This window comes from Fundulus heteroclitus, unplaced genomic scaffold (genome assembly GCF_011125445.2).
Source record: "Fundulus heteroclitus isolate FHET01 unplaced genomic scaffold, MU-UCD_Fhet_4.1 scaffold_343, whole genome shotgun sequence".
Lineage (NCBI taxonomy): Eukaryota > Metazoa > Chordata > Actinopteri > Cyprinodontiformes > Fundulidae > Fundulus > Fundulus heteroclitus.
In genome coordinates this window covers 117445-135893 of record NW_023396753.1, presented here as the reverse complement: position 1 = coordinate 135893, position 18449 = coordinate 117445, and the positions used below count along the sequence as shown (strand labels likewise).

Below are 18449 nucleotides of genomic sequence, written 5' to 3'. Positions count from 1 at the left end.
TGTATCACGTTGAAATTGTGACTATTTATCTGTAAATAATTAAAATGAAAACATAATTTTTTATATATTAGTAACAGTAAAGGAGTATAGTTAAGCTACTTTGTCTAACCTTCACAGCATTGTTCATTAAGGAAAAGTTATTTCTGTCTGTCCCACCTTTACACGATTAATCTATAAATTATGTGCAGTTAGTTCAGTTCATTCTTTCAGTGAAATGGTAGAAAATACCAGAGAAGGGAAGCCATTTGTTTACATTTACTACTATACATTTGACCCTTTCTTTCTTGAGAACTATAACAATCTGCATGTTAACCACATATAGTTTTATGGTGTGAAAAGGTGAGAGTTGAAAAAAAACAATTATGGTAACATTTGGCATTTTTTATTTACAGTTACAGGAGAACAGAAACAAAATATGTGAGGATAAACACTTCTGTGCCAATCCTCCAAATATTTTTTAATGAAGGGGACCTGAAACCAGCCTTCAGGCTAAGAAGGGCCACCATCGTCCTCCTCCTCCTCAGCTGCTGCCCATCCAGGAGGTCCATGGATGGCCACAGGAGATAGAGGTGCTGGTGACCCTCTGCTGGCTGGCCTGTGTGCATCCTATAGGAAAACAGCTTTCCAGTAAGATCTCTTACCTTCTGTCCTTAAATAGAGCCAACATGACACACAATTGATACATAGATTATATTAATTGGATAGAAGATTAAGACATATCAGCATATTACCTAAATTACAAGTTATTTTATATTTGGTACAGGTCTAGTGGAGGCACGCTACAACATACACCCACGCCAAGGCTGATACACATCATTGAGCGTGTCTGAAGACACGGTGGCATTTCATCTTCTTAAGGGTGCTGGAGTTCCGCCCGACGTTTGCCCCAAAAGTAATCGGCGCCTGCTGCATCCTCCACAATATTTGTATAGAGGCAGGTACCAGCTAGATGAGGGGTTGATCCAGAGGAGGATGAGGATGTGGACCCAGAGAAGGATGACCATCCGGTGGCTGAAGACAGGAGCTGCTGCAGCTGGCTGCATGTTTAAGTAAACATGACTACACCTGACCTAACGTAAATCAGTTTTAGTAGTCATGCTGCTTCATCATTCATTTTTTTCACCACCTGTAACAATACATAAAATAATCAGGAATTAATTTCCATTCCAACTATTTTTAATTGTATGTTGTAGGTGTTGTCTATTTGTATAAGATGTTAATAGAAGTTATTTATTTGTTTTAAACCACGTTAGTAACTGTTAATTTGTTGAATATGTTACACCTTCATTCTGTTCCAAAGTTAAAACATTTGTTTAAAATAAATATCTGTTTTTTTTTTCATATATTGTTACTATTGTTTTCTTTCCCACTTTCTCTTCTCAATTTTTCGTGTCCTCACTCAGAGGAAACTCACTTAGGAAAAACATTTAAAGAATTTATTTATTTATAGATTTTATATTAGGGCTGGACAATATAAAAACAGCATATTGATAAAAAAATGCATATTGATGGATAGATAATTATCAAAAAGATTTAAACCTGGCTCTTATAATATTGCTAAATGACTTAATTTTAATATATCACACACAAACACTCAATCCCAAAATAGATTCTTATTTACCCAACATTTTTAACCATAACTGATTTTTTTAAAAGAAAAATAACTCAACTTAAGAGACCTGGGTGATGTTATTAAATACTGACAAAGAATAAACTAAAGTGACCAGCGCTGTTAGAGAAAAACTTGCGTACCAGAACTTTATATCGCGGATCAAGAGTGGCGAGTTTGAAGCCAGGTTTTTTCATGTCCATCACTATGAAGCATGTTACTGCATGCGTGATGTCCTTATGCCGCCAGGACGCTTTGTCATTTTATCACAAAGAAGGAGCCCAGTTTAGTTGCTGTACCTGCTTTGTTTTGGAAGAACTTCCAGAAGATTCCTAAGAAGATGACGCGGAGCCGCGCGGGGCTAAAACAGCTCGCGCTGCTGCGGTGTGAGCGACTGAGCGGCTTACGTGATGAAACAAGTTGGTTGCGTTACCAGACTTTGTTTTTACCGGTTCCTTGCAAGTTTTACAAATCACTGGTTTATTTCTTTCAGACTGGCGAACTAGTAAAACCCCGTTTTGGGACCGTTCCCCCCTGCTCCTTGCTGCGACATATTCACGTGCTCTGTGTTGTGGTTTGAGAGGGCGGCGCTTTGTGACGGCGTGCCTGGGTCCGCGATTACGATTGGTTGAGAGGAAGCAGTGACTGTAGCATCAACTAGGTTAAAAGGAAGAAAGGAAAACTGTCTGTATAACCAACTTTTATCGATCCTTTTTTCCCTTATTGTGCCACACGTCTTTCGACTGATATATATTGTTATTAAATTATCGTCCAGCCCTATTTTATATGATGCTGTCATCCTTGGAGACATTTACAATTTATTCCACATTATTGAGTTAATAAAGCAACACGCGTCAGTCTGATAAACACAAAACAAATAAATCAGACTCTTTTTTTAAATTACGCACCAACTCTGTAAATTGGGAAGCTTAAAAGTATATTGTTCTCGCCTCAAACAATCTGAAAACGTACTTTTGAAGAACAACAGCAGCAGAAAATGGAGTGTTCAACTTACCACTGTGATCTCTGCGCTGTCTTCTTCTTCTTCTTCTTCTTCTTCTTCTTCTTCTTCTCCTCTTGTTTTTAATGGCGGTTGGAAAACAACTTATAGGTGCATTACCGCCACCTTCCAGAATGGAGCATGGATCAGACACTCTGCGCTGTCTGGAATGAAGCTGCGCCGCGGTGCATTCTGAGACGGTCAGTCTGAAGAACGCATGCGCGGCTCCTATCTTCGCACTCTGTGCTCCATTAACCAGCCTTGGAACCGTGACGTCAGACCACTGTTGTGAATTCGTATTCTCAAAGAAAAAATCCGTATTCTCAAGCAGCCGCTGCTGTTTGTGTTCATAAAGAGTAAAGCACAAATTTAAACTTGAAATTTGTATTTATTAGTTATTGAAGTTGTAACTATTTAAACCGTATGTTGTATCTTTTGAATGTGATTTAAATTATTATGAGTTTACAAATGTTTTATGCACAACTTCTGACTGATATGGACACAACTATCCTTTTTATGTACAAATCTATTTAGAAAGCTATCTTACCCCATAATACCGTCACACCATGCACATACAAAGAAATATTCAACAGTTAAAAACAAACTCCGCCTTGGAGAACAAGCATTTACTAATCCCTAACACCTGCTCAGGCAGCTTCTGAAACACCCTGTTGGTGAAAAAGAAATAAAAGGGGAGACCCCGTTATCTTGTGAATCAGGGCTGTCCCGCTGGGTCTGTGAGCGCTCCGAGTCGTCCTGAACGCGTCTTGACTGCGCGGCGGCGATTGTAGGCAGGAGGAGCAGCGGCGGGGACGGAAGAGTAGGCTCCGTAGTCTCCCCCTCCGGGCTTACAGTGGCTTTGCTCGGCCAAGCAAAGCGTAGTCCTCTTTCGAACACTGGGAGATAAGGCGGCTCTCAGTCTTTTGATCAGAGGGAATTAAAAAGTACTTTTAAAGTCGACCTCCTGCGTCAGCAGGATAAAGTTTGCTTCGAAAAGTCTCGGTCCAGCAAGAAACTCGAACACGTGGCGATGCTAAGCGAGCGCTCTACCATTTGAACTAATTCCCATGGCCTGAGGTGCAAAGTGACTACATATGCCCGGATCCAGTGGAAAATATGTATTGTGCAGAACATTGAAAGAATATTTTGAACAGATTTTTTTTTTCATTTTACATCTTTTTTAGCGCACAGGGACGAGGTGGCCGAGTGGTTAAGGCGATGGACTGCTAATCCATTGTGCTTTGCACGCATGGGTTCGAATCCCATCCTCGTCGAAGAGCTCTTCTTTGAATGTGCATGAGCTTAATTTGAGACTCTGCAGTTGCTGTACCTGGCTCTTCAGAGCTCACATCCCTTGTGAAGTTTGCAGCAGTAAATGCAGCTGCACACACTGTAAAAAGGGCAATATTATCAGCTTTAGCAACTCTTCTCATCAACGTAAAGCAAATTTAACTCTGAGTATTTGGGAATATTTTGTTTAGGATCGTGCACCCGAAACTAGGTTGGTTAGATGGTACATGTCAAATGCTTCTGTACTCTTCGTCCACTTCGCTTTGTCTACGTGCTGTGCATCGGAAATCCTGCAGCTGGTGCCGTCATCATGAAAACATTTTTGCAAACTTTGAAAAGAGTTTGAATTTTGGGCCCACATTCGGTGGAGCTATGTTTTAGGGCCCGGGTCATCGCCCCGTGAACTTGCGTGACCTTTGTGATTTTCACCTTTTCGAGGCACCTCAAAGTTGAGGATTTGAACCAAACTCATAGAGAAGCATGTCCTGGATATCCATAACAGGATTGCGTTAGTGATTGATGACTAGCATCTTGCTAACGTCAACATGTTAGTAGGCTGGGTGTTGGTTGAGATTAGGCCCAGGGATGGAGGCTCTTCCCGGGTGAGAGGGACCAGGAAGGGCCCTGGATGTCTGGAGCTTCAGGCTGGAGGGTTGGTAGGCTGCGTGTGTGCTGGTGATTGTCCTTCTCAAAGCGGCCTTTTGGCAGATTAAATGGAGCATGCAGGCATCGATCCAGCTACCTGCGCATGCTGGAGCTTACCAAGCAATTTGATTGCCTAAGGTGCAAAGGCACTAGCATCTCCCGAGCTTCCCTTAACTACAATGCCATTGGTGTCAAACATTGAAAGAATATTTTGAACAGATTTTTTTTTTCATTTTACATCTTTTTTAGCGCACAGGGACGAGGTGGCCGAGTGGTTAAGGCGATGGACTGCTAATCCATTGTGCTCTGCACGCATGGGTTCGAATCCCATCCTCGTCGAAGAGCTCTTCTTTGAATGTGCATGAGCTTAATTTGAGACTCTGCAGTTGCTGTACCCTGGCTCTTCAGAGCTCACATCCCTTGTGAAGTTTGCAGCAGTAAAATGCAGCTGCACACACTGTAAAAAGGGCAATATTAATCAGCTTTAGCAACTCTTCTCATCAACGTAAAGCAAATTTAACTCTGAGTAATTTGGGAATTATTTTGTTTAGGATCGTGCACCCGAAACTAGGTTGGTTAGATGGTACATGTCAAATGCTTCTGTACTCTTCGTCCACTTCCGCTTTGTCTACGTGCTGTGCATCGGAAATCCTGCAGCTGGTGCCGTCATCATGAAAACATTTTTGCAAACTTTGAAAAGAGTTTGAATTTTGGGCCCACATTCGGTGGAGCTATGTTTTAGGGCCCGGGTCATCGCCCCGTGAACTTGCGTGACCTTTGTGATTTTCACCTTTTCGAGGCACCTCAAAGTTTATGATTTGAACCAAACTCATAGAGAAAGCATGTTGCCTGGATATCCAGTAACAGGATTTCGTTAGTGATTGATGACTATCATCTTGACTAACGTCAACATGTTAGTAAGGCTGGTGTTGGTTGAGATTAGGCCCAGGGATGGAGGCTCTTCCCGGGTGAGAGGGACCAGGAAGGGCCCTGGATGTCTGGAGCTTCAGGCTGGAGGGTTGGTAGGCTGCGTGTTGGTGGTGATTGGGCCGGGAGGGCCTCGGGCTGGGTCTCCAGCAGCAGGTGGCTCCCCTGCCCTGCTGGAGCTTAACCAACACTTTGAAGCCATACAGGGGCACAGGCACTTAGTCTCCAAAGGCAAGCCCTTAACTACCTGCCATTTGGGAAACATCCGCAATGGCAGGGCATTGCCATCCAGTTATCGTTGTCAATAGGATATGTGCCATATGGGGACACTTTGAAGCCATACCAGGGGCACAGAGATCTTTCAGCCTTACCAGGGGCACGAGGACTTTGCTGTTTGGTTTATTTGTGTATAACAGTGGGGGGTGCTTAAGAGTGGGTACCAGGTTCGGATGGAGGTACAGGTTATGGAGGTGTTCCAGACGTAGATGACCCAAAATGAGCCCACCCCCATGTCCTGCAGAAGCCCCTCAGTGGCCAAGGAAGAGTGTCCTGACAATACTCTTGCAACATAATCGTGAAGGAAATAAATGTCCTTCTCAAAGCGAGTCCTTTTGTCAGATTAAATGGAGAATGCAGGCATCGATCCAGCTACCTCTCGCATGCTAAGCGAGCGCTCTACCATTTGAGCTAATTCCCCATGGCCTGAGGTGCAAAGTGACTACATATGCCCGGATCCAGTGGAAAATATGTATTGTGCAGAACATTGAAAGAATATTTTGAACAGATTTTTTTTTCATTTTACATCTTTTTTTAGCGCACAGGGACGAGGTGGCCGAGTGGTTAAGGCGATGGACTGCTAATCCATTGTGCTCTGCACGCATGGGTTCGAATCCCATCCTCGTCGAAGAGCTCTTCTTTGAATGTGCATGAGCTTAATTTGAGACTCTGCAGTTGCTGTACCCTGGCTCTTCAGAGCTCACATCCCTTGTGAAGTTTGCAGCAGTAAATGCAGCTGCACACACTGTAAAAAGGGCAATATTATCAGCTTTAGCAACTCTTCTCATCAACGTAAAGCAAATTTAACTCTGAGTAATTTGGGAATTATTTTGTTTAGGATCGTGCACCCGAAACTAGGTTGGTTAGATGGTACATGTCAAATGCTTCTGTACTCTTCGTCCACTTCCGCTTTGTCTACGTGCTGTGCATCGGAAATCCTGCAGCTGGTGCCGTCATCATGAAAACATTTTTGCAAACTTTGAAAAGAGTTTGAATTTTGGGGGCCCACATTCGGTGGAGCTATGTTTTAGGGCCCGGGTCATCGCCCCGTGAACTTGCGTGACCTTTGTGATTTTCACCTTTTCGAGGCACCCTCAAAGTTGAGGATTTGAACCAAACTCATAGAGAAGCATGTCCTGGATATCCGTAACAGGATTGCGTTAGTGATTGATGACTAGCATCTTGGCTAACGTCAACATGTTAGTAGGCTGGGTGTTGGTTGAGATTAGCCCGGGAGTGGAGGCTCTTTCCCGGGTAGAGGGACCAGGGAAGGGCCCTGGATGTCTGGAGCTTCAGGCTGGAGGGTTGGTAGGCTGCGTGTTGGTGGTGATTGGGCCGGGGAGGGCCTCGGGCCTGGGTCTCCAGCAGCAGGTGGCTCCCCTGCCCTGCTGGAGCTTAACCAACACTTGAAGCCATACAGGGGCACAGGCCACTTAGTCTCCAAAGGCAAGCCCTTAACTACCTGCCATTTGGGAACATTGAAAGAATATTTGAACAGATTTTTTTTCATTTTACATCTTTTTTTAGTGCACAGGGACGAGGTGGGGCCGAGTGGTTAAGGCGATGGACTGCTAATCCATTGTGCTCTGCACGCATGGGTTCGAATCCCATCCTCGTCGAAGAGCTCTTCTTTGAATGTGCATGAGCTAAATTTGAGACTCTGCAGTTGCTGTACCCTGGCTCTTCAGAGCTCACATCCCTTGTGAAGTTTGCAGCAGTAAATGCAGCTTGCACACACTGTAAAAAGGGCAATATTATCAGCTTTAGCAACCCTTCTCATCAACGTAAAGCAAATTTAACTCTGAGTAATTTGGGAATTATTTTGTTTAGGATCGTGCACCCGAAACTAGGTTGGTTAGATGGTACATGTCAAATGCTTCTGTACTCTTCGTCCACTTCCGCTTTGTCTACGTGCTGTGCATCGGAAATCCTGCAGCTGGTGCCGTCATCATGAAAACATTTTTGCAAACTTTGAAAAGAGTTTGAATTTTGGGCCCACATTCGGTGGAGCTATGTTTTAGGGCCCGGGTCATCGCCCCGTGAACTTGCGTGACCTTTGTGATTTTCACCTTTTCGAGGGCACCTCAAAGTTGAGGATTTGAACCAAACTCATAGAGAAGCATGTCCTGGATATCCATAACAGGATTGCGTTAGTGATTGATGACTAGCATCTTGCTACGTCAACATGTTAGTAGGCTGGGTGTTGGTTGAGATTTAGGCCCATGGGATGGAGGCTCTTCCCGGGTGAGAGGGACCAGGAAGGGCCCTGGAATGTCTGGAGCTTCAGGCTGGAGGGTTGGTAGGCTGCGTGTTGCTGGTGATTGGGCCGGGGAGGGCCGCGGGCTGGGTCTCCAGCAGCAGGTGGCTCCCCTGCCCTGCTGGAGCTTACCAACACTTTGAAGCCATACAGGGGCACAGGCACTTAGTCTCCAAAGGCAAGCCCTTAACTACCTGCCATTTGGGAACATTGAAAGAATATTTTGAACAGATTTTTTTTTCATTTTACATCTTTTTTTAGTGCACAGGGACGAGGTGGCCGAGTGGTTAAGGCGATGGACTGCTAATCCATTGTGCTCTGCACGCATGGGTTCGAATCCCATCCTCGTCGAAGAGCTCTTCTTTGAATGTGCATGAGCTAAATTTGAGACTCTGCAGTTGCTGTACCCTGGCTCTTCAGAGCTCACATCCCTTGTGAAGTTAGCAGCAGTAAATGCGCTGCACACACTGTAAAAAGGGCAATATTATCAGCTTTAGCAACCCTTCTCATCAACGTAAAGCAAATTTAACTCTGAGTAATTTGGGAATTATTTTGTTTAGGATCGTGCACCCGAAACTAGGTTGGTTAGATGGTACATGTCAAATGCTTCTGTACTCTTCGTCCACTTCCGCTTTGTCTACGTGCTGTGCATCGGAAATCCGGCAGCTGGTGCCGTCATCATGAAAACATTTTTGCAAACTTTGAAAAGAGTTTGAATTTTGGGCCCACATTCGGTGGAGCTATGTTTTAGGGCCCGGGTCATCGCCCCGTGAACTTGCGTGACCTTTGTGATTTTCACCTTTTCGAGGCACCTCAAAGTTGAGGATTTGAACCAAACTCATAGAGAAGCATGTCCTGGATTATCCATAACAGGATTGCGTTAGTGATTGATGACTAGCATCTTGCTAACGTCAACATGTTAGTAGGCTGGGTGTTGGTTGAGATTAGGCCCAGGGATGGAGGCTCTTCCCGGGTGAGAGGGACCAGGAAGGGCCCTGGATGTCTGGAGCTTCAGGCTGGAGGGTTGGTAGGCTGCGTGTTGGTGGTGATTGGGCCGGGGAGGGGCCTCGGGCTGGGTCTCCAGCAGCAGGTGGCTCCCCTGCCCTGCTGGAGCTTAACCAACACTTTGAAGCCATACAGGGGCACAGGCACTTAGTCTCCAAAGGCAAGCCCTTAACTACCTGCCATTTGGGAACATTGAAAGAATATTTTGAACAGATTTTTTTTTCATTTTACATCTTTTTTTAGCGCACAGGGACGAGGTGGCCGAGTGGTTAAGGCGATGGACTGCTAATCCATTGTGCTCTGCACGCATGGGTTCAAATCCCATCCTCGTCGAAGAGCTCTTCTTTGAATGTGCATGAGCTTAATTTGAGACTCTGCAGTTGCTGTACCCTGGCTCTTCAGAGCTCACATCCCTTGTGAAGTTTGCAGCAGTAAATGCAGCTGCACACACTGTAAAAAGGGCAATATTATCAGCTTTAGCAACTCTTCTCATCAACGTAAAGCAAATTTAAACTCTGAGTAATTTGGGAATTATTTTGTTTAGGATCGTGCACCCGAAACTAGGTTGGTTAGATGGTACATGTCAAATGCTTCTGTACTCTTCGTCCACTTCCGCTTTGTCTACGTGCTGTGCATCGGAAATCCTGCAGCTGGTGCCGTCATCATGAAAACATTTTTGCAAACTTTGAAAAGAGTTTGAATTTTGGGCCCACATTCGGTGGAGCTATGTTTTAGGGCCCGGGTCATCGCCCCGTGAACTTGCGTGACCTTTGTGATTTTCACCTTTTCGAGGCACCTCAAAGTTGAGGATTTGAACCAAACTCATAGAGAAGCATGTCCTGGATATCCGTAACAGGATTGCGTTAGTGATTGATGACTAGCATCTTGCTAACGTCAACATGTTAGTAGGCTGGGTGTTGGTTGAGATTAGGCCCAGGGATGGAGGCTCTTCCCGGGTGAGAGGGACCAGGAAGGGCCCTGGATGTCTGGAGCTTCAGGCTGGAGGGTTGGTAGGCTGCGTGTTGGTGGTGATTGGGCCGGGGAGGGGCCTCGGGCTGGGTCTCCAGCAGCAGGTGGCTCCCCTGCCCTGCTGGAGCTTAACCAACACTTTGAAGCCATACAGGGGCACAGGCACTTAGTCTCCAAAGGCAAGCCCTTAACTACCTGCCATTTGGGAAACATCCGCAATGGCAGGGCATTGCCATCCAGTTATCGTTGTCAATAGGATATGTGCCATATGGGGACACTTTGAAGCCATACCAGGGGCACAGAGATCTTTCAGCCTTACCAGGGGCACGAGGACTTTGCTGTTTGGTTTATTTGTGTATAACAGTGGGGGGGTGCTTAAGAGTGGGTACCACGGTTCGGATGGAGGTACAGGTTATGGAGGTGTTCCAGACGTAGATGACCCAAAATGAGCCCACCCCCATGTCCTGCAGAAGCCCCTCAGTGGCCAAGGAAGAGTGTCCTGACAATACTCTTACAACATAATGGTGAAGGAAATAAATGTCCTTCTCAAAGCGAGTCCTTTTGTCAGATTAAATGGAGAATGCAGGCATCGATCCAGCTACCTCTCGCATGCTAAGCGAGCGCTCTACCATTTGAGCTAATTCCCCATGGCCTGAGGTGCAAAGTGACTACATATGCCCGGATCCAGTGGAAAAAATGTATTGTGCAGAACATTGAAAGAATATTTTGAACAGATTTTTTTTTTCATTTTACATCTTTTTTTAGCGCACAGGGACGAGGTGGCCGAGTGGTTAAGGCGATGGACTGCTAATCCATTGTGCTCTGCACGCATGGGTTCGAATCCCATCCTCGTCGAAGAGCTCTTCTTTGAATGTGCATGAGCTTAATTTGAGACTCTGCAGTTGCTGTACCCTGGCTCTTCAGAGCTCACATCCCTTGTGAAGTTTGCAGCAGTAAATGCAGCTGCACACACTGTAAAAAGGGCAATATTATCAGCTTTAGCAACTCTTCTCATCAACGTAAAGCAAATTTAACTCTGAGTAATTTGGGAATTATTTTGTTTAGGATCGTGCACCCGAAACTAGGTTGGTTAGATGGTACATGTCAAATGCTTCTGTACTCTTCGTCCACTTCCGCTTTGTCTACGTGCTGTGCATCGGAAATCCTGCAGCTGGTGCCGTCATCATGAAAACATTTTTGCAAACTTTGAAAAGAGTTTGAATTTTGGGCCCACATTCGGTGGAGCTATGTTTTAGGGCCCGGGTCATCGCCCCGTGAACTTGCGTGACCTTTGTGATTTTCACCTTTTCGAGGCACCTCAAAGTTGAGCATTTGAACCAAACTCATAGAGAAGCATGTCCTGGATATCCGTAACAGGATTGCGTTAGTGATTGATGACTAGCATCTTGCTAACGTCAACATGTTAGTAGGCTGGGTGTTGGTTGAGATTAGGCCCAGGGATGGAGGCTCTTCCCGGGTGAGAGGGACCAGGAAGGGCCCTGGATGTCTGGAGCTTCAGGCTGGAGGGTTGGTAGGCTGCGTGTTGGTGGTGATTGGGCCGGGGAGGGCCTCGGGCTGGGTCTCCAGCAGCAGGTGGCTCCCCTGCCCTGCTGGAGCTTAACCAACACTTTGAAGCCATACAGGGGCACAGGCACTTAGTCTCCAAAGGCAAGCCCTTAACTACCTGCCATTTGGGAAACATCCGCAATGGCAGGGCATTGCCATCCAGTTATCGTTTGTCAATAGGATATGTGCCATATGGGGACACTTTGAAGCCATACCAGGGGCACAGAGATCTTTCAGCCTTACCAGGGGCAGGAGGACTTTGCTGTTTGGTTTATTTGTGTATAACAGTGGGGGGGGTGCTTAAGAGTGGGTACCACGGTTCGGATGGAGGTACAGGTTATGGAGGTGTTCCAGACGTAGATGACCCAAAATGAGCCCACCCCCATGTCCTGCAGAAGCCCCTCAGTGGCCAAGGAAGAGTGTCCTGACAATACTCTTACAACATAATGGTGAAGGAAATAAATGTCCTTCTCAAAGCGAGTCCTTTTGTCAGATTAAATGGAGAATGCAGGCATCGATCCAGCTACCTCTCGCATGCTAAGCGAGCGCTCTACCATTTGAGCTAATTCCCCATGGCCTGAGGTGCAAAGTGACTACATATGCCCGGATCCAGTGGAAAATATGTATTGTGCAGAACATTGAAAGAATATTTTGAACTGATTTTTTTTTCATTTTACATCTTTTTTTAGCGCACAGGGACGAGGTGGCCGAGTAGTTAAGGCGATGGACTGCTAATCCATTGTGCTCTGCACGCATGGGTTCGAATCCCATCCTCGTCGAAGAGCTCTTCTTTGAATGTGCATGAGCTTAATTTGAGACTCTGCAGTTGCTGTACCCTGGCTCTTCAGAGCTCACATCCCTTGTGAAGTTTGCAGCAGTAAATGCAGCTGCACACACTGTAAAAAGGGCAATATTATCAGCTTTAGCAACTCTTCTCATCAACGTAAAGCAAATTTAACTCTGAGTAATTTGGGAATTATTTTGTTTAGGATCGTGCACCCGAAACTAGGTTGGTTAGATGGTACATGTCAAATGCTTCTGTACTCTTCGTCCACTTCCGCTTTGTCTACGTGCTGTGCATCGGAAATCCTGCAGCTGGTGCCGTCATCATGAAAACATTTTTGCAAACTTTGAAAAGAGTTTGAATTTTGGGCCCACATTCGGTGGAGCTATGTTTTAGGGCCCGGGTCATCGCCCCGTGAACTTGCGTGACCTTTGTGATTTTCACCTTTTCGAGGCACCTCAAAGTTGAGGATTTGAACCAAACTCATAGAGAAGCATGTCCTGGATATCCGTAACAGGATTGCGTTAGTGATTGATGACTAGCATCTTGCTAACGTCAACATGTTAGTAGGCTGGGTGTTGGTTGAGATTAGGCCCAGGGATGGAGGCTCTTCCCGGGTGAGAGGGACCAGGAAGGGCCCTGGATGTCTGGAGCTTCAGGCTGGAGGGTTGGTAGGCTGCGTGTTGGTGGTGATTGGGCCGGGGAGGGCCTCGGGCTGGGTCTCCAGCAGCAGGTGGCTCCCCTGCCCTGCTGGAGCTTAACCAACACTTTGAAGCCATACAGGGGCACAGGCACTTAGTCTCCAAAGGCAAGCCCTTAACTACCTGCCATTTGGGAACATTGAAAGAATATTTTGAACAGATTTTTTTTTTCATTTTACATCTTTTTTTAGTGCACAGGGACGAGGTGGCCGAGTGGTTAAGGCGATGGACTGCTAATCCATTGTGCTCTGCACGCATGGGTTCGAATCCCATCCTCGTCGAAGAGCTCTTCTTTGAATGTGCATGAGCTAAATTTGAGACTCTGCAGTTGCTGTACCCTGGCTCTTCAGAGCTCACATCCCTTGTGAAGTTTGCAGCAGTAAATGCAGCTGCACACACTGTAAAAAGGGCAATATTATCAGCTTTAGCAACCCTTCTCATCAACGTAAAGCAAATTTAACTCTGAGTAATTTGGGAATTATTTTGTTTAGGATCGTGCACCCGAAACTAGGTTGGTTAGATGGTACATGTCAAATGCTTCTGTACTCTTCGTCCACTTCCGCTTTGTCTACGTGCTGTGCATCGGAAATCCTGCAGCTGGTGCCGTCATCATGAAAACATTTTTGCAAACTTTGAAAAGAGTTTGAATTTTGGGCCCACATTCGGTGGAGCTATGTTTTAGGGCCCGGGTCATCGCCCCGTGAACTTGCGTGACCTTTGTGATTTTCACCTTTTCGAGGCACCTCAAAGTTGAGGATTTGAACCAAACTCATAGAGAAGCATGTCCTGGATATCCATAACAGGATTGCGTTAGTGATTGATGACTAGCATGTTGCTAACGTCAACATGTTAGTAGGCTGGGTGTTGGTTGAGATTAGGCCCAGGGATGGAGGCTCTTCCCGGGTGAGAGGGACCAGGAAGGGCCCTGGATGTCTGGAGCTTCAGGCTGGAGGGTTGGTAGGCTGCGTGTTGCTGGTGATTGGGCCGGGGAGGGCCTCGGGCTGGGTCTCCAGCAGCAGGTGGCTCCCCTGCCCTGCTGGAGCTTAACCAACACTTTGAAGCCATACAGGGGCACAGGCACTTAGTCTCCAAAGGCAAGCCCTTAACTACCTGCCATTTGGGAACATTGAAAGAATATTTTGAACAGATTTTTTTTTCATTTTACATCTTTTTTTAGTGCACAGGGACGAGGTGGCCGAGTGGTTAAGGCGATGGACTGCTAATCCATTGTGCTCTGCACGCATGGGTTCGAATCCCATCCTCGTCGAAGAGCTCTTCTTTGAATGTGCATGAGCTAAATTTGAGACTCTGCAGTTGCTGTACCCTGGCTCTTCAGAGCTCACATCCCTTGTGAAGTTTGCAGCAGTAAATGCAGCTGCACACACTGTAAAAAGGGCAATATTATCAGCTTTAGCAACCCTTCTCATCAACGTAAAGCAAATTTAACTCTGAGTAATTTGGGAATTATTTTGTTTAGGATCGTGCACCCGAAACTAGGTTGGTTAGATGGTACATGTCAAATGCTTCTGTACTCTTCGTCCACTTCCGCTTTGTCTACGTGCTGTGCATCGGAAATCCTGCAGCTGGTGCCGTCATCATGAAAACATTTTTGCAAACTTTGAAAAGAGTTTGAATTTTGGGCCCACATTCGGTGGAGCTATGTTTTAGGGCCCGGGTCATCGCCCCGTGAACTTGCGTGACCTTTGTGATTTTCACCTTTTCGAGGCACCTCAAAGTTGAGGATTTGAACCAAACTCATAGAGAAGCATGTCCTGGATATCCATAACAGGATTGCGTTAGTGATTGATGACTAGCATCTTGCTAACGTCAACATGTTAGTAGGCTGGGTGTTGGTTGAGATTAGGCCCAGGGATGGAGGCTCTTCCCGGGTGAGAGGGACCAGGAAGGGCCCTGGATGTCTGGAGCTTCAGGCTGGAGGGTTGGTAGGCTGCGTGTTGGTGGTGATTGGGCCGGGGAGGGCCTCGGGCTGGGTCTCCAGCAGCAGGTGGCTCCCCTGCCCTGCTGGAGCTTAACCAACACTTTGAAGCCATACAGGGGCACAGGCACTTAGTCTCCAAAGGCAAGCCCTTAACTACCTGCCATTTGGGAACATTGAAAGAATATTTTGAACAGATTTTTTTTTCATTTTACATCTTTTTTTAGCGCACAGGGACGAGGTGGCCGAGTGGTTAAGGCGATGGACTGCTAATCCATTGTGCTCTGCACGCATGGGTTCAAATCCCATCCTCGTCGAAGAGCTCTTCTTTGAATGTGCATGAGCTTAATTTGAGACTCTGCAGTTGCTGTACCCTGGCTCTTCAGAGCTCACATCCCTTGTGAAGTTTGCAGCAGTAAATGCAGCTGCACACACTGTAAAAAGGGCAATATTATCAGCTTTAGCAACTCTTCTCATCAACGTAAAGCAAATTTAACTCTGAGTAATTTGGGAATTATTTTGTTTAGGATCGTGCACCCGAAACTAGGTTGGTTAGATGGTACATGTCAAATGCTTCTGTACTCTTCGTCCACTTCCGCTTTGTCTACGTGCTGTGCATCGGAAATCCTGCAGCTGGTGCCGTCATCATGAAAACATTTTTGCAAACTTTGAAAAGAGTTTGAATTTTGGGCCCACATTCGGTGGAGCTATGTTTTAGGGCCCGGGTCATCGCCCCGTGAACTTGCGTGACCTTTGTGATTTTCACCTTTTCGAGGCACCTCAAAGTTGAGGATTTGAACCAAACTCATAGAGAAGCATGTCCTGGATATCCGTAACAGGATTGCGTTAGTGATTGATGACTAGCATCTTGCTAACGTCAACATGTTAGTAGGCTGGGTGTTGGTTGAGATTAGGCCCAGGGATGGAGGCTCTTCCCGGGTGAGAGGGACCAGGAAGGGCCCTGGATGTCTGGAGCTTCAGGCTGGAGGGTTGGTAGGCTGCGTGTTGGTGGTGATTGGGCCGGGGAGGGCCTCGGGCTGGGTCTCCAGCAGCAGGTGGCTCCCCTGCCCTGCTGGAGCTTAACCAACACTTTGAAGCCATACAGGGGCACAGGCACTTAGTCTCCAAAGGCAAGCCCTTAACTACCTGCCATTTGGGAAACATCCGCAATGGCAGGGCATTGCCATCCAGTTATCGTTGTCAATAGGATATGTGCCATATGGGGACACTTTGAAGCCATACCAGGGGCACAGAGATCTTTCAGCCTTACCAGGGGCACGAGGACTTTGCTGTTTGGTTTATTTGTGTATAACAGTGGGGGGGGTGCTTAAGAGTGGGTACCACGGTTCGGATGGAGGTACAGGTTATGGAGGTGTTCCAGACGTAGATGACCCAAAATGAGCCCACCCCCATGTCCTGCAGAAGCCCCTCAGTGGCCAAGGAAGAGTGTCCTGACAATACTCTTACAACATAATGGTGAAGGAAATAAATGTCCTTCTCAAAGCGAGTCCTTTTGTCAGATTAAATGGAGAATGCAGGCATCGATCCAGCTACCTCTCGCATGCTAAGCGAGCGCTCTACCATTTGAGCTAATTCCCCATGGCCTGAGGTGCAAAGTGACTACATATGCCCGGATCCAGTGGAAAATATGTATTGTGCAGAACATTGAAAGAATATTTTGAACAGATTTTTTTTTTCATTTTACATCTTTTTTTAGCGCACAGGGACGAGGTGGCCGAGTGGTTAAGGCGATGGACTGCTAATCCATTGTGCTCTGCACGCATGGGTTCGAATCCCATCCTCGTCGAAGAGCTCTTCTTTGAATGTGCATGAGCTTAATTTGAGACTCTGCAGTTGCTGTACCCTGGCTCTTCAGAGCTCACATCCCTTGTGAAGTTTGCAGCAGTAAATGCAGCTGCACACACTGTAAAAAGGGCAATATTATCAGCTTTAGCAACTCTTCTCATCAACGTAAAGCAAATTTAACTCTGAGTAATTTGGGAATTATTTTGTTTAGGATCGTGCACCCGAAACTAGGTTGGTTAGATGGTACATGTCAAATGCTTCTGTACTCTTCGTCCACTTCCGCTTTGTCTACGTGCTGTGCATCGGAAATCCTGCAGCTGGTGCCGTCATCATGAAAACATTTTTGCAAACTTTGAAAAGAGTTTGAATTTTGGGCCCACATTCGGTGGAGCTATGTTTTAGGGCCCGGGTCATCGCCCCGTGAACTTGCGTGACCTTTGTGATTTTCACCTTTTCGAGGCACCTCAAAGTTGAGGATTTGAACCAAACTCATAGAGAAGCATGTCCTGGATATCCGTAACAGGATTGCGTTAGTGATTGATGACTAGCATCTTGCTAACGTCAACATGTTAGTAGGCTGGGTGTTGGTTGAGATTAGGCCCAGGGATGGAGGCTCTTCCCGGGTGAGAGGGACCAGGAAGGGCCCTGGATGTCTGGAGCTTCAGGCTGGAGGGTTGGTAGGCTGCGTGTTGGTGGTGATTGGGCCGGGGAGGGCCTCGGGCTGGGTCTCCAGCAGCAGGTGGCTCCCCTGCCCTGCTGGAGCTTAACCAACACTTTGAAGCCATACAGGGGCACAGGCACTTAGTCTCCAAAGGCAAGCCCTTAACTACCTGCCATTTGGGAAACATCCGCAATGGCAGGGCATTGCCATCCAGTTATCGTTGTCAATAGGATATGTGCCATATGGGGACACTTTGAAGCCATACCAGGGGCACAGAGATCTTTCAGCCTTACCAGGGGCACGAGGACTTTGCTGTTTGGTTTATTTGTGTATAACAGTGGGGGGGGGTGCTTAAGAGTGGGTACCACGGTTCGGATGGAGGTACAGGTTATGGAGGTGTTCCAGACGTAGATGACCCAAAATGAGCCCACCCCCATGTCCTGCAGAAGCCCCTCAGTGGCCAAGGAAGAGTGTCCTGACAATACTCTTACAACATAATGGTGAAGGAAATAAATGTCCTTCTCAAAGCGAGTCCTTTTGTCAGATTAAATGGAGAATGCAGGCATCGATCCAGCTACCTCTCGCATGCTAAGCGAGCGCTCTACCATTTGAGCTAATTCCCCATGGCCTGAGGTGCAAAGTGACTACATATGCCCGGATCCAGTGGAAAATATGTATTGTGCAGAACATTGAAAGAATATTTTGAACAGATTTTTTTTTCATTTTACATCTTTTTTTAGCGCACAGGGACGAGGTGGCCGAGTGGTTAAGGCGATGGACTGCTAATCCATTGTGCTCTGCACGCATGGGTTCGAATCCCATCCTCGTCGAAGAGCTCTTCTTTGAATGTGCATGAGCTTAATTTGAGACTCTGCAGTTGCTGTACCCTGGCTCTTCAGAGCTCACATCCCTTGTGAAGTTTGCAGCAGTAAATGCAGCTGCACACACTGTAAAAAGGGCAATATTATCAGCTTTAGCAACTCTTCTCATCAACGTAAAGCAAATTTAACTCTGAGT

At 46.4% G+C, this 18449-nt stretch overlaps 13 non-coding genes across 13 annotated transcripts; all 13 read left to right on the top strand.

The window, feature by feature from the left end:
- The first annotated feature begins 3801 nt into the window (after window positions 1–3801).
- Window positions 3802–3883, top strand: trnas-gcu. Its single transcript has one exon. It is a non-coding gene; the product is annotated as a tRNA-Ser (tRNA).
- A 918-nt stretch (window positions 3884–4801) lies between these two features.
- trnas-gcu lies at window positions 4802–4883 on the top strand. Its single transcript has one exon. It is a non-coding gene; the product is annotated as a tRNA-Ser (tRNA).
- A 1410-nt stretch (window positions 4884–6293) lies between these two features.
- trnas-gcu lies at window positions 6294–6375 on the top strand. Its single transcript has one exon. It is a non-coding gene; the product is annotated as a tRNA-Ser (tRNA).
- A 907-nt stretch (window positions 6376–7282) lies between these two features.
- Window positions 7283–7366, top strand: trnas-gcu. The gene has a single exon. It is a non-coding gene; the product is annotated as a tRNA-Ser (tRNA).
- A 907-nt stretch (window positions 7367–8273) lies between these two features.
- Window positions 8274–8355, top strand: trnas-gcu. Its single transcript has one exon. It is a non-coding gene; the product is annotated as a tRNA-Ser (tRNA).
- Window positions 8356–9260: 905 nt separating this feature from the next.
- Window positions 9261–9342, top strand: trnas-gcu. Its single transcript has one exon. It is a non-coding gene; the product is annotated as a tRNA-Ser (tRNA).
- A 1409-nt stretch (window positions 9343–10751) lies between these two features.
- trnas-gcu lies at window positions 10752–10833 on the top strand. The gene has a single exon. It is a non-coding gene; the product is annotated as a tRNA-Ser (tRNA).
- A 1408-nt stretch (window positions 10834–12241) lies between these two features.
- On the top strand, window positions 12242–12323 carry trnas-gcu. The gene has a single exon. It is a non-coding gene; the product is annotated as a tRNA-Ser (tRNA).
- A 905-nt stretch (window positions 12324–13228) lies between these two features.
- On the top strand, window positions 13229–13310 carry trnas-gcu. Its single transcript has one exon. It is a non-coding gene; the product is annotated as a tRNA-Ser (tRNA).
- Window positions 13311–14214: 904 nt separating this feature from the next.
- trnas-gcu lies at window positions 14215–14296 on the top strand. Its single transcript has one exon. It is a non-coding gene; the product is annotated as a tRNA-Ser (tRNA).
- Window positions 14297–15200: 904 nt separating this feature from the next.
- trnas-gcu lies at window positions 15201–15282 on the top strand. Its single transcript has one exon. It is a non-coding gene; the product is annotated as a tRNA-Ser (tRNA).
- A 1408-nt stretch (window positions 15283–16690) lies between these two features.
- trnas-gcu lies at window positions 16691–16772 on the top strand. Its single transcript has one exon. It is a non-coding gene; the product is annotated as a tRNA-Ser (tRNA).
- A 1408-nt stretch (window positions 16773–18180) lies between these two features.
- Window positions 18181–18262, top strand: trnas-gcu. The gene has a single exon. It is a non-coding gene; the product is annotated as a tRNA-Ser (tRNA).
- Window positions 18263–18449: the final 187 nt, after the last annotated feature.